Source organism: Solanum verrucosum, unplaced genomic scaffold (genome assembly GCF_900185275.1).
Source record: "Solanum verrucosum unplaced genomic scaffold, falcon-dt-bn FXZP01000062.1, whole genome shotgun sequence".
In the NCBI taxonomy this organism is placed as follows: Eukaryota; Viridiplantae; Streptophyta; class Magnoliopsida; order Solanales; family Solanaceae; genus Solanum; species Solanum verrucosum.
The window spans coordinates 7,053,110-7,067,868 of record NW_026020477.1 but is presented as its reverse complement, the minus strand read 5'-3'; the positions used below and the strand labels follow the sequence as shown (position 1 = coordinate 7,067,868).

The 14,759-nt window shown below is 36.5% G+C and overlaps 1 protein-coding gene and 1 pseudogene across 1 annotated transcript in view; both read right to left on the bottom strand.

Annotated features, from left to right (window-relative positions):
* LOC125809198 (gamma-glutamylcyclotransferase 2-3) overlaps nt 1-14,759 on the bottom strand; it is a 1,073,903-nt gene that overhangs the window by 517,005 nt on the left and 542,139 nt on the right. The window lies entirely within an intron of this gene.
* On the bottom strand, nt 3,938-10,250 carry LOC125809432 (uncharacterized; annotated as a pseudogene).

Below are 14,759 nucleotides of genomic sequence, written 5' to 3'. Positions count from 1 at the left end.
TGAACAAATAAAAATGAGCGGAAAGAGTTTTTTTTTTTTAATGAATTATTGTACACTAATATTAATCCATGTATTTATTATTATTTTCCCAAAGCAAATTTGTTGATGTTTAAGTGGTTCTTTGCTTTAGATTTATGATAATTTATTCATATTACTTTGTATCATAAAGTACAAGAAAAGGACAATTCAAATTTCTCTCTTTCAAAGTTGCGACGTATTTATATTAAATTAGTTAAGTGTATGTGTTCTGTATCGCGTTAATTAATAATAACTAGATATAAAAAGAATAAATTATTGTGTGTACGTTATCTCTCTCTCTCACCTTTCTTCTCTCAGATCTCGTTCACCTCTCTCCTCCCTCTCCTAATCTTGCTTGTCTTTCTTCTCCATATAACAAGTAGGTAGTTTTGAATACAATTGTATTTATTGATACAAAATCAATTGTATCAATTGTGTTCGTAATATAAATATCGATCAAATATACATAACAATTGTACCTCTCTCTAGATCTCGTTCGCCCTTCTCCTTCTTCTCTCAATAATGCTCGCCTCTCTCCCCTAGCTCTCTCCTAGATCTCGCTCATTTATGTCTTTATTCTCCCAATCTCGTTCGTATCTATCCTCCGTCTAACATGTAGCTAAAATCTTTATTAAGCAAACTATATATAGTTATATATAGATCTCTAATTAAGCTCAAACTATAGTCATTTTTGTAAATTCCTCTTATTTTGCAGGTATAATATTGTTGTGAAAATTATTTCGTACAATTTTTATATTTATATTATTACATAAACATTTAAATAGGCAAATTACAATTCATAAATAAGATATAGAAAAAAGACTACTATTTCCTGATATTTACAACACTGATTAAGGAAGACTCTAAAACTTAAAAGAGGATTCTTTAGTTGTAGTTTTCTTAATTTTTTTTCTTTCATATAATTTTTTTCTTTTTACTAAATTAATTAACCTATAAAAAGTTATTTGATTATAACTATATTACAAATAACTAATAAGGACTCCTAAATCTAATGAGTCTGATGGCATGAAAATTTCCTATTTTGTTTGGTGTTACTTCTTGTTAGTTTTTTAATTTTAAAATTTGTTATGCTACATCGTTCAAATAAGAAAGGATTTGATACATACAATTTAGTTGATTTTGACATCTTAAATATTAGGAGAGCATTAAAATAACAATAAATTTAGTTAATTTTAAAGTCTTAAATATTTTTTTTAAATAGTAAAAAGATCATAAAAACTATCACGTTTCACATTATGAATTGCCTATACAACATATTAAAGACCACAAATATGTGAGCTCTTTCATCTTTGAAACTACAATAAACTTGAAACTTTTTTTTCATACACAAATTAAAAGAAACGTGGGAGTAAAAAATAACTTCGTAAGTAAAATCCATCTATGCACAAAGGGAATAAATAATCTGATAGCTACCTAGGGTTAGCAAATTGATTTCATCCCTATTGTTATAACTTATAAGTTTTGGCACATGAGCAGTTTTCATTAGAAAAGGATACTACTCTACTTATTATAATCAAAATAAAACTCGTATCATGACGAAGTACAAAAACTATCAAGGTACGGTGTTCATCCCCTATAGGACTTAAAACTCTACTTATTACAATTAAAATAAGACGCATATCATGACGAAGTACAAAAGCTATCAAGGTACAAAGTTCATCCCCTATAGGACTTAAAATTCTACTTATTATTATCAAAATAAGACTCATATTATGACGAAGTAGCTATCAAGGTACGTAGTTCATCCCCTATAGGACATAAAATTTAAGTGATACATATTTTAATTGTGTCTTCTTCTTTTTTTCGCCGTATGGTGTCTTGTGCTTTATATTTATATCAAAATTGTTTACATAGGAGTAGGACTACTTAATTATACTAAGAACCTTAATGAGTTCTTGTACAAAAAGAAAAATAGAAAACATATCTTTTATCCGTTAAAAGTCTGCAATAAAATAGGCTAAAGATACCCTTCCACGTACAATTACAAAAAATAATTTCTTCTGTGAATATGTCTAATAGATGTCATATGAAGCAGGTCCAATTTGTAAGCTCATAACGAACATAAGGTTCTAATACCAACTATGTCACGACCCAGATTGTTGTGATTGACACCCACACTAACCCTCTGGTGGGAGAACCATTACTACAAGCTAAACAACTTAACCAAAAAACTAAGGCATTTAAAGATACAAAAGCAAGTTTAAATGTCTAAGAAAAGAAAAATAGGGAGTTTCCATAAACTCCAACAAAAGTCTAACAAAACAAATGTGGAATAATACCTAGAACCTGAAAGTCAACGTACCAAAACTCCAACATGAACCATAAGTCTAAACAAGAAGGGGTACAACCCCAAACTAACACAAGGAATCTAAAGCACTAGTCTAAGTCCAAAAATGTGGACATAAACAGAAAGAGAACTCATGGCAACCCGGAAGAACTGGCTCACCCTTGAATTCGATTGAACATTGATCTTCTAAGCGAGGTATGTCAGTAGCCGCCTGAAGATGCCATGTACTCAACAAAGAAAGAACAAGTGCAGTATCAGTACACAACCACAATGTACTGGTAGGATCACGTGGCTATCCCAATAGGCGAAACATATATAAGTCATTACAACAATAATAAACATGCATACACCGAACATATACAATATCAATTATCACTTACGAACAACATACAATTTCACAATCTCAAGATATACAATTATGCCAAGTCATTGGTCCTCTCACAGAACACATACACAAACTGTTAGTGTACCGGTACGTGGTACCCGATCAAGTTAGTCTGCCAGACGTGACACCCGATCCCATATATGCGCCAGAACGTGGCACCCGATCCAAGTTAGTGTGTTGGAACGTAACACCCGATCCATTCATCAAGCCACAATCACCATCACAATGTACATTCTCATAATCATACAATCAAGTCATGATTCATGGCATACAATTATTCAATTATCCTCATTTACAATTAGTGTGATCAATAATGCAACATTCGCGTACATACATGCATTATAATGAAGCAATTACAAATATATATCACACCAGCATGAAATCACAACCATCACCTATCTCGAACAAAGCTTGAATCCCCTAAGAAACTTGATTTTTCCCTTTCCGGATTCTTTCCGCTTGTTCTTGGTCTACAAATAATCATAATAATGTGAGGATCAATAAACAAGACCTAATTACCCGAATTATAACCAATAACATCAACCCTAGGCCAAACCCTTGATCCCTATACCCATGTTAGGGTTTCTTCCACCATAAATCATAGATCAAAACTCTCCCCTATTGATAATTACCCAAGAAACTAAGTTCTACGGATCGAAAAGTGAATTTGGGAAATGAAAACATTACCTTTGGCCTCAAGAATGGTGGAAAACTATCAAGAAAACATCTGGGGCCATTCATTAGCTCTCAAAGTCGAAACTTGCAGAATAAAATGCTTTTGGGGTTTATTTCCGACCTAAGTCGCGTCTGTCCCGCCACATAGGTCCTCACCCCACTACAGTTGCCCCGCCCTGGCGGAAAAATTCTGCCTTAGCAGCTTGCACGAAAATAGTAAGCAAATTTAAGAATTCCTAACCCCCATTTCACAACACACCTTCATCCCCGTTCACACTAAGATCAGTTTCGGGAGTTCTACCCACCCGAATTCAATTCCGTAAAGTCGTATGGGTTCCTAAACGTCTTAGCTATCTACTCATATGATCAAATTTATAATTAGATCTCCCAATTGTTACCAGATTTCCCTAGACCTTACTGACTCCGATTTCATCCAAATCTGGACTAGGTTGATAAATTCCAAGTTACTACTAAAAAACTTTTTGGCCCAAAATTTTTCTCCGTTGGATTTTCTATAACGATGAGAATAGGTCGTTACAATAGATAACAATTTATCCATCACTCATCCCCGAGTGAAAAACTAGGAAAAAGGGGCTAAAGTTAGAGTAAAGTAGTACATGAATCGACGAACAACTAAGATACTTATCTTGCATGTCCTTCTCGGTTTCCAAGTAGCTTCCTCAACTGGACGATGCTTGTGTTGAACTTTCACGGACTTAATCTCCTTGGTCCTCAGCTTCCGGACATCACAATCAAGAAATGTAATCGGTTCCTCCTCATACTAAAGGTCTTTGTCTGACACAACTGAGTTTCATTTTATGATGATTATCCCCATCACCATGATATCTCTTTAACATGGACACATGAAATAACGGATGAACTCTTGATAGGTTAGGAGGTAAAGCCAATCTATAAGCCACTGGCCCTACACAATCAATAATCTCAAATGGACCAATGTATCAAGGACTAAGCTTACCCTTCTTGCCAAATCTCATCATCCCTTTCATAGGTGATACCTTAGGAGAACATTCTCACAAGTCTGAAATGCCATGTCCCTCACCTTATGGTCTGCGTATTTTTTGTCTACTCTGGACCGCTAAAAGCTTAGCTTGGATACTTCTTACCTTATCCTGAGCATCCTTCACTAAATCAACCCTTAAAGACTTCACATCTACTGCCTCAAACCATCCTATATGTGATCTACATCCCCTCTCATAGAGTGCCTCAAACGGTGCCATATATATGCTAGAGTGATAACTGTTATTATAGGAGAACTCACACAACGGTAGGAACTTGTCCCAATGCCCTCCAAAGTCAATCACACATGCCCTCAACATGTCTTCTAACACTTGAATAGTCCTCTCTGACTGTCCTTCCGTCTGTGGATGAAAATCTGTACTAAAAGTGAGTTGTGTGCCCAATTCATCATGTAACTCCCTCCAAAACTTGGAGGTAAACTGCGTACCACGGTCTGAGATGATAGAAAGGGGCACCCTGTGCAACCTCACTATCGCTTTCACATAAACCTTAGCCAATTGTTGAGCATTATAATCTATTCTGACGGGGTAAAATGGGCTAACTTAGTCAATCTGTCAACCACTACCCAAATAGAATCAAAGTTCCCCAAAGTCTTGGGAAAACCAACCACAAAATCCATCTCTATAATTTCCCACTTTCATTCAGGAATTGGCATCCTCTGAAGCAACCCTGATGGCCTTTGATGCTCATATTTTACTTGTTGGCAATTTTGACACTTAGCCACAAACTCCGCTATATCCTTCTTCATGCCAGGCCACCAATAAAGACGTTTCAAGTCTCGGTACATCTTGATCACACCCAGATGGATAGAATACCGCAAACCATGAGATTTTGTCAATAATTTCTTAATCAAGTCATCTACTTGAGGGACACAAATTCTTCCTTTGAAACTAAGCACACCCTCCGCATCAAGATTGGTCTCTTGTGCCTTGCCAGACACTGTCTTAATTGTGAGCTCTTTCAAATTTTGGTCCTCAAACTCTTTAACCTTGATCTCCTCAATACACGTGGCCCTTACTTCAATGCTAGCTAACACCTCTCATTTCTCTAAGATGCCCAACTACATGAATTTAGACTTTAAGGTCTGGATTTCCTTAGCCAAAGGTCGCTTAGTTACACTCAAGCAAGCCAAACTACCCATACTTACCGTTCTTCGACTTAGTGCATCTACCACTACATTAGTTTTACCTGGATGATATTGGATGGTCACATCATAATCCTTGAGTAATTCTATCCACATTTGTTGTCTCAAATTCAGATCCTTTTAAGTTAACACATGTTGCAGACTACGATGATCAGTAAACACCTCACACTTAACACCATAAGGATAATGCCACCAGATCTTAAGAGCAAACACTATCGATTCCAACTCCAAATCATGTGTTGGATAATTCCTCTCATGCACCTTCAACTGCCGCGATGCATAATCTATGACATTCTTATCTTGCATCAACACCGCACCCAAACCAGAATGTGAAGCATCACGATAAATAATAAAATCTTTACCTTCCACCGGTAGTGCTAAAATAGGTGTTGTGGTCAATAGAGTCTTGAGCTTTTGAAAGTTTTCTTCGCATTTTTCAGTCCATTCAAATGGTATCTCCTTTTTGGTCAAATTTGTCAAATGTGTGGCAATAGAAGCAAAGTTCTTCACAAATCGATGATAGTAGCTAGCGAGCCCCATAAAACTTCTAACTTTAGTCACAGAGCTAGGTCGAACCCAATTCTTAACCGCTTCAATCTTTTGAGGATCTACCATTACCCCTCTTTTAAAACCACATGCCCCAAAAAGGCAACTGAAGTCAACCAAAATTTACAGTTATAAAATTTCGCATACAACTTTTATTTCCCAAGAACATCCAGAACAATACGAAGATGGTCGGCATGCTCTTCCTCACTCTTCGAATAAACCAAAATATCATCAATAAAGAATATAACAAATGAATCAAGAAATGGTTTGAACACACCATTCATCAAACTCATAAAAGTTGCAGGCACATTTGTCAACCCAAACGACATGACTAAAAACTTGTAGTGCCCATAGCGGGTCCTAAACACCGTCTTGGGCACATCTTCGGGCCTAATCTTTAACTGATGGTAACTAGACCTTAGATCAATCTAAGAGAAAACTGATACGCCTAGCAATTGGTCTAACAGATAAAACCGATACGCCTTGCAATTGGTCTAAAAGATCATCTATTCGAAGCAATGGGTACTTGTTTCGAATGGTGACCCTATTCAATTGATGGTAATCTATACACATCCTCATACTACCATTCTTTTGTTCTTAACAAACAAAACTGGAGCACCCCACATTGAAGCACTAGGATAGATAAAACTTTTATCAAGAAGTTCTTGGATTTGAGCCTTAAACTATCTTAATTCTGTCGGAGCCATATGATACAAAGGGATGGAAATGAGACGGGTACCAGGTTCTAAATCAATGTAGAAATCTATATCTCTATCCGTAGGCATACCAGGCAAATCAGTAGGAAACACTTCTCTAAATTTTAACACCACATGGATGGACTCAATAGAGGGAGACTCAACCTCAACATCCCGAATATGAGCCAAATAAGCCAAACAACATTGCCCTATCAGTTATCTAACACGAATGGAGGATATGATCTTAGCTTGCTTAGGCTTGTACAACCTTTCCACTCAAACTTTTCCCTTCCCAAAATTTCTAAAGTCACAGACTTAGTATTACAATTAAGCACAACATAAGAGGGGGACAACCAAGTCATGCCTAAGATTATGTCAAAGTCACTCATGTCCAAAATCACCAAATCAGCTCAAGTCTGAAAACCCATAAACAAAATAAGACAAAACGATAGACATGGGTGACTATGACAGACTCTCCAACTGGGGTAGAAACATGGATGGGGGCATCAAGTATATCACAAATCATTACAAATTCTGAGGCAAATCTCATGGACACATAAGAATAAGTAGAACCCGGATCAAATAACACATTAGTCATTCGATCACAAACAAGAATAGTATATGTGTTCACTGCGTCAAACGCCTCCGCCTCGGTCTTGCCCGGAAAGGCGTAACACTTAGCCTTGTCATCTTGACAAGCAACTTCCATGCTTGGCTGCACTTTACCTCTTCCTGTGTTACCATTTCCCCAACCTCCACAGCCTCGTGGATTTCCTCCTCACCCACCTTGTGGATGCCCTCGAATATTATTACTATTTCTTACGGGTACCACTGCTCTAGACTGCTGCTGCGCATAATCCAACATGCGCGGGTGGGGATAATCTCTTCTCATATGCCCAGGTTCTCCACAGTTATAACAAGTACGATCAAAAGATGACCTGTTGCCCGTCGAAGGTGCGGCTCCCTGGCTATCCTGAATCAAATTCAGAGGTGGAGTTCCCTAGTAATTACATGTAAAAGCGGGCATAACAAACTGAATTCACCGGGTTGCAAGCGTCGGCCTCCCTAAACCCCTGGAGTAAGAACTCGGAAAGCTACATGAATTCTTGGCTTTCTTAGCCAATGCCTTAGCCTAGCTATCTCAGCTCACCCCCTTAACTTTCTTCACAAAATATGCTACTTCATTGAAGTTTTTTTCTGCAGAAGTCATATGAACAAACAATACCTGCAACTCAGAATTTAGTTCCTTCACAAATAGGCGGATCCTCTCTTCCTCAGTAGTCACCAATTGCGTAGCATATCTAGACAAGGCATGGAGCTTGACCTCATAAGCAACCATAGTCATACCACCTTGCTCCAAAGCCATGAACTCATCCTTTTTACGATCCTCAAAGTTCGGGGCATATATTTCTCCAAGAACAGAGCATGAAACTGGGTCCAAGTAAGTGGGGGTAAAACTGAAGATCTACATTCCACATAAGCTCTTCACCACTGCTTTGCCTCGCCCTAAAGTTGAAAGGTTACAAATTTTACTCCATGATGATGGACAATTCCTAACTTATGAAGCCTCTCATAGCAATTTAGGATGAACTCATATGCGTCCTCACTCTCAAAACCATGTAACACATATGGTTTCAATTTCAATAACTTAGTCAACATCTCATGCTCATTACTAGTCATAACAGGACTCAACAAAGGGCAAAAGAAAGCATCATTACCTACGGTTCCACCCACCTTGGGGACAATGATAGCGATAGGGGGATTGGCGGGAGCTTGAGTTGCTTGAACAGAAGGAAACACTCAAGGACCAACCAATTATTTCATGAACGACATAATCTGTTGAGCTAACACTGGATCTAAGCGAGGAATACATGTAGTCTCAGCCTGCATTTCTTCCTCTTGTCCAACATTTTCCTCATCCTCAACCTCAACATTATCCTCTTATCTCTTCATAATGCGCATGAGGATTCTCATTTCTGGGAGCATTCTTAATCGAAACTTCATCCCTAGTAGGTGCTACCCTTCATCGTTCTCTGCCCCTTGCTCGTCCTCTACCCATGACTCGACTGCAACCTCTCACTGCAGATTCCTTAACCGACGCATTGACGGGAGCTATGGGCCTAACGTCGTTGAACTTTGTATTAACTATATGCAGACAGAAGAGTGAAATATATTACATACCAATTCGAATCGCCAGATCCCAATTGGAATCAAGTTATATCACGAAATGAGACAAGAGAAAACAGAGAGATTTCCTAAAGTCTTATAGCCTCTTGAAGAAAAGTACAGACATCTTTGTACTGTTCTGCAAGACTCTACTTGATTCGTTTTGGTACATCAAAATTAACGAACGTAGGGCTCTGATACCAACTTTGTCACGACCCAGACCGTCGTGATTGACACCCAACTAACCCTCTGATGGGAGAATCATTACTACAACCCAAGCTAAACAACTTAACCAAAAACTAAGGCATTTAAAGATAATGAAACATGTTTAAATGTCTAAGACAAGAAAAATAGGGAGTTCACATAAACTCTAACAAAAGTCTAACAAAACAAATGTGGAATAATACCTAGAACCTGAAAGTCAATGTACCAAAACTCCAATAAGAACCATAAGTCCAAACAAGAAGGGGTACAACCCTAAACTAGCACAAGGAATCTAAAACACTAGTCTAAGTCCGAAAATGTGGACATAAACAGAAAGAGAACTCATGACAACCCAGAAAAACTGGCTCACCCTTGAATTCGATTGATCACTAATCTTCTAAGCGAGGTATGTCAATAGCCGCCTGAAGATGCCCTCTACTCAATAAATAAAGAGCAAGTGCAGTATCAATACACAACCACAGTGTACTGGTAGGATGACACAGCTATCCCAATAGGCTAAACATATATAAGTCATTACAATAATAATAAACATGCATACACCGAACATATACAATATCAATTATCACTTACGAACAACATACAATTTTACAATCTCAAGATATACAATTATGCCAAGTCATTGTTCCTCTCACGGAACACATACCCAAACTGTTAGTGTACCGGTACGTGGTACCCGATCCAAGTTAGTATGCCAGACGTGACACCCGATCCCATATATACACCGGAACGTGGTACCCGGTTCAAGTTAGTGTGTTGGAACGTAACACCCGATCCATTCATCAAGCCACAATCACCATCACAATGTACATTTTCATAATCATACAATCAAGTCATGATTAATGGCATACAATTATTCAATTATCCTCATTTACAATTAGTGTAATCAATAATGCAATATTCGCGTATATACATGCATTATAATGAATCAATTACAAATATATTTCACACCAACATGAAATCACAACCATCACCTACCTCGAACAAAGATTGAATCCCTAAGAAACTTGATATTTCCCTTTCTGAATTCGTTTTGCTTGTTCTTGGTCTACAAACAATCATAATAATGTAAGGATCAATAAACAAGACCTAATTACCCAAATTATAACCAATAACATCAACCATAGGCCAAATCCTTGATCCCCATACCCAAGTTAGGGTTTCTTCCACCATAAATCATAGATCAAAACCCTTTCCCATTGATAATTACCCAAGAAACAAATTTTATGGATCGAAAAATGGATTCGGAGAGTGAAAACCTTATATTTGGCCTCAAGAATGGTGGAAAACTGTCAAGAAAATACATGGGGTCGTTCCTTAGCTCTCAAAGTCAAAACTTTCAGAATAAAACACTTTTGGGGTTTATTTCCGACTTAAGTCGCGTCTGTCCCACCACAGAGGTCCTCACCCCGCTACAGCGGCCCCGCCCTGACGGAAAAATCCTGTCTTAGCAGCTTGTACGGAAACGGTGAGCAAAATTAAGAAGTCCAAACCCCCATTTCACAACACACATTCATCTCCGTTCACGCTAAGATCAGTTTCGAGTGTTAAACCCACCCGAATTTAATTTCATAAAGTCGTACGGGCTCCTCAACATCTTACCTATCTACTCATATGATCAAATTTATAATTAGATTTCTCAATTGTTACCAGATTTCTCTAGACCTTACTGACTCCGATTTCGTCCAAATCTGGACTAGGTTAGAAAATTTCAAGTTACTACTAAAAAGTTTTTCGGCCCAAATTTTTTCCTCGTTGGCTTTTCTGTAACGACGAAAATAGGTCGTTACAGTAATGAATTTCTTCCAAGTCTACCTCTTCATCTCCACTGTTCCATTTGACCTCCTCATTTTTTTATTCTATGTATAGTTAGCCTCCTTCTCTTGTCGTTTATCATAGAAGGAAAATATTTGCTATTAGAATCTCCCTCATCGATCCATTTGATATTTTCCCTTTGTCTTAAAATATACTATTCATGTTTCACCCATTTGGTGTGTTTTGCCTGTGCTTTATGCAGTTCAGCCCTGAGATCGTCTCTTTCATTCTCTATATGTTCAGTCTCAAGTATATGTATCTTGTTTTCCCATTTCTTTCCCTGATAAAGAACATTGTCAATCTGATTCTTGGACCATTTGCTGAGTTTTCTTTGAAGATACTTAAGTTTTCTCTGAAATCTCCACATACAATTTCCCCCCACCTTAATGTTCGAAGCATCTTGAATTACTTCTTTGAAATCATCTTGGTCGGCCCAAAAATTAAAGAATTTAAAGTACCTGATACTTTTTTATTTGAATCTGAACATTTGAGTAGCATGGGCATGTGATTTGATCCAGTGCTAGTTAGATTGTCTATATCATTTCTAGGGTATTTTTCATTCCAATGATGATTTATGAAAACTCTATCTATTCTCCTGCATATTCTCTGAAGTTTACCTCCCGCATTGTACCAAGTGAATCTAGGATCTGTGAAACCAACATCAACCATACCACAATCTTCCATACATTTTATAAAATCCCAACTCTTATCCATTCTAAGAGGTTTACCCCCATATCTTCTCATCAACATTCATTATAGAATTGAAGCCTCCACAAATAGTCCAAGGTCCATTAATAGAAGTGTTGTAATATCTGAGGTTGTGCCAAAGAGGAAGTCTTAGACCAATTTTGTCTTGAGAAGTGGTATCCGAACATGCTTCAAAGATGTTTTTTACTTTCTCAAAATTATTTTTTATTTATTTGAAATTCCTAAATATTATAAAGTTAATAAAATAATAATTAAGAAAAATAGTAAATGACAGTTTTATTTTGAAGCAAAGTCTTTTAATGAAGTGCAAAAAATTCAAACAATCAAGTATATATTAGTTGGAAAAATTTTCTCCGTAAAATTTTTACCATAATAATAATCTTCTTCGTTTAATTGTTATTATATTTTAGTCAATACTTAATAAAATTAAAACACTATAATAATTAAAAGAAAATGGTGAAAAGATGATTTTGTCTAAAGTGGAGTCTTATAATGAAGGATAAAAAGTTCAATCAATATTTCTAAGGCTTTCATACTTTTAATTTTAGTATAGATAGATATAGATATATCTCTAAAAAAATGAGAAAAAAAGAAAAGAAAAACCAAAACATCAATTTCTTTGTTTTTTTGTCTTTTTAAATTTCAAGTCACGAATTTATTAATACTTTCTTGAAGGTACACTTTGAGGGGGGGGGGGGGGGGCTACGCTGATCATATACGATGTAAGAGTGGCTCGAATACAAGAGTATTTGATCTTCTCTTCTTGACTCAGGAAGCTCGTAGTTGTAACGATTTGTCGTTTCGAGATTTAGAATCTATTTCTTCTATTTGAGACTTTCCATAGGTTTGTTAGATGTATATTTCTTTTGATTATTAATAGTGATACGGGTTTTGAGGTGCTCATATGCATTTCAGAACGCTTGAACCTAAACTAGAACTGTGAAAAATAAAAATTAATCAAAGTCAATATTTTGAGTTAACAAATTCAAATTCGTGATTTGAAGATTCCTATAGATTTGTAAGATGATTTCAGAAAGATGGTTTTGGTTGAGACCTCAGGGGTTCGGGTGAGTTTAGTTGGTATAGTTTCAATTGCGATCGAAGAGTTGTATTTGCAAGAATATTATGTTGTATTTATACATATTGATCCATAAATGGATGGATTGGTATATTTAAATGGTAAGATGATTCTTATGTGAATCAAAATTGCATGTTAAAGACTTTAGATAATGTTTCAGAAATTCTTGAATAGTCTGAATTACTTTGTGGGGGGTCGGGGGTTATTGGGACATGTGTGGGTTAAGTCAAGAGGAATGAGTAAGACTTTTGTCGGCAATCCACTTAATGGATCAAAGGTCAGGTGTTAGCAGGAAATCTTGGAAAAGGGTAGCAGGCAGGTTGATAGAGTAAGTGGTAGATTTTAATTTAGTAATGGAATCAGTAGGGAAATTCTAGTGTTAGTAGAATGAATGGTTTCGAAAAGTCTTAGTGTGATAAAAAGTTAGGCTATGATCGAGTAGAAGGGGGGAATGACCTTGATAGAGGAGTTGACATCAGAATGAAATGGGTGACTAAGGGATAGAGTGTATGAATTCAAATGTGATACTAATCGATAGTAAGGGCGTGCCCAAATGATCTGGGTGTATATAGTTTAAGTCTTATGTTTTCTTCTGATCATTTACATGAAATTATGTGGTGGATTCAAGTTGAGTGATATGCCTATCAATATGTGTCATTTGTACTGGTACTACTCTTGTTATGCCACTTGACATAGATTGGTTGCTGGATCAATGATGTTTCTTAGTACTATATTTTATCTAAGTTAGGCATTTTCATATTTAAGTAAAGAGTTCAATTTATAGTTTGGTTTACTTCCACAATTCATGTTCCAGTTTGAAGGCAAGGATTCTCTTATCAAGGTGTTAGAATAAGTGTCTACATGACTCGATAGATTGGATTGTGACAATTTGGTATCAGAGCCAGATTATTGGTCTCTCAGTACAAGAGAAAATATCAAATAGAGTCTTGAGGATTAGTGTGTTGATATCCACATTCAATCTTCAGGGAAGCTATTAAGTATCCTAGTAACTTGTCTCACTTTTAACTCCTTTCATGCGGTCTGTCACTTGTGGTATGAAATTAGTCCAATTAGTATCTCTGAATTTCAGTTGATATCTCAACGAAGTAAATTAGATGTTGTTTTCGCGGTTGAAGGGGACAAGCAATGAAAGTTGGAACCAAGAAGGTTTCAATTGGTATATGGCCATAGAGACTATGTAAATGCATTGATATCTATTGTAACGACTCTATCTGTCATTAATTAAGAGGCACCGTGTGTGGAGTTCTAAATTTTTTCGTAATACATGGATGGCCAATTAAAAATTGAGGTGGGTACGATAAAAAATTATGATTTGAAATTGATCTGTACTGAAGACATTCCGCTATAGCAGGAGTATTTCCTCTATGACGGTGCCACTATAGTAGGGTCAGTTGAGCTGAATTCCCAAAAATGTAAATTCTTTTAATTTCCCCCCACAAGTTAAGGGTTCTTTTTTCGAGGATCAATTAGCCGAGATTGTTGATTCTCTAAGTTGGGTATTTTTGTATTTTAATAAGGGGTTTAATTTATAGTTTGACTTACTTTCATATTTATGTTTCACTTTGAGATCAGGAGTTCTTTTATCTAGGTGTTAGAGTAGGTGCCTGCATATTCTGATGGATTGGATCGTGAAAAGTACATGACATATTTCGGCGGCTGCATCACGACCTCTATTGTGATTCCAACATATCTTGAATTCGAGGGTGAGTTGCTTTATTCGAGCTTCTTCATCCGAGCTGCTATGGATTCTTCTGCCTGGTCCATTTTCTGAATTAAGATTATTTTTTTCTTTTGGGGATGCATCCTCATATTCTAGATTAGTAGATGTTTTGGTACATGATTTTCAATTTCTAGAAGGTTACTTCTGTAATGTTTGATGATTTTGTTTTAATTTTATAAAAAACATGTTTTGGTATTTAAAATCTGTTTATTTTTTATTG